Source organism: Phytophthora infestans, genomic scaffold (assembly GCF_000142945.1).
Source record: "Phytophthora infestans T30-4 supercont1.2 genomic scaffold, whole genome shotgun sequence".
NCBI classification, from domain to species: Eukaryota; Oomycota; class Peronosporomycetes; order Peronosporales; family Peronosporaceae; genus Phytophthora; species Phytophthora infestans.
In genome coordinates, this window is record NW_003303757.1 from 4,463,384 (window position 1) to 4,464,662 (window position 1,279).

The window sequence follows — 1,279 nt, forward strand, 5'->3', positions numbered from 1 at the left end:
GCCACGCAACGCAAATTCGCAGCCCCAGGTCGGGCCGCCAGCACGCACCCCACGCCACTCACACACGCTCTGCACCTCTTCTATCACGCTCTTCGCAACAAACACGTGCCCATGCCCACCCTCCTCGTTGACTTTAGACGCGTTTCGTTCCCGATCCCACACGATACATTTTTGAAGTGATGCCGTCTTTACAGATGTGCTGGGCGCTGCGGTAGCATACCACACGTGCCAGGAGCCAGGCAGACACCACTAAGACACAGCAGGAGGCCCACACAACCCAAGACGAGCGAGTTCAGGAGGGATCAAAAAGGTGAGCAAAGAACAGGGCCTTGCCGGAGATCGAATCCGGGACCTCTCGCACCCTAAGCGAGAATCATACCACTAGACCACAAGGCCACGCAAACGCAAATTCACACCCACATGTCGCGCCGCCAGCACGCACCCCACGCCACTCACACACGCTCTGCACCCCTTCTATCACGCTCTCCGCACCAACACGTGCCCATGCCCATCCTCCTCGTTGACTTTAGACGCGTTTCGTTCCCGATCCCACACGATACATTTTTGAAGTGATGCCGTTGTAACGAGTCTCAGGACGCCTGCTCGCCGGCGGGTCGCACCGCTCACAGCCACCGTCTGTAGGTGAACTACCAGGGTTCCGAGGCTCGTACGCAATGAACACTGTACTGGATGCTCTCAAGCCGCCGGGACGCGTCCGTCCCTATTTGTATTCAACTCAACCACTCTGCTCTACTCGATGTAGAGCTCTCAACTCAACCTCAAACTCAACTGCGTCTTACTGCTCAGCCCTGCCTCTTACAGGACCGCGGCTCACCGCGCAGACACGCTTAGGGGCCACCGAGGCAGTCACACACACGTCGAACCCTGTGTCCGCCGCACTGGTCACCGCCGGTAAGCCCGCGTGCAACAACAATCAGACTCGTCAAAGGGCTAACCCCTTCTGACTCGCCCGCTTCCTCGAACCACAACCACCACCACGAACGGCTCCACCCCGTCGCTCTCTGCCCAACTACCCACTCGCTTTGTGCCTTACGGCTCTGCTCAAGAATGCCAGGCAGCTCTGCTCGCCCGACACTCGACTCTTTCTCGCGCTTCTCCGGCTGTGCTCGCAACGACCTGCAAGTCCTGGGCCTAAACACGCGCTCCGCAACTGACGCACCACTTTGCTCGTACTCGAGCCACTTGCGCCTCGCGGATCCAATTCTTAACTGAGCTCGAGCCGCCGCTCGCCGCTCAGTGTCCCCATCACGTCCGAATC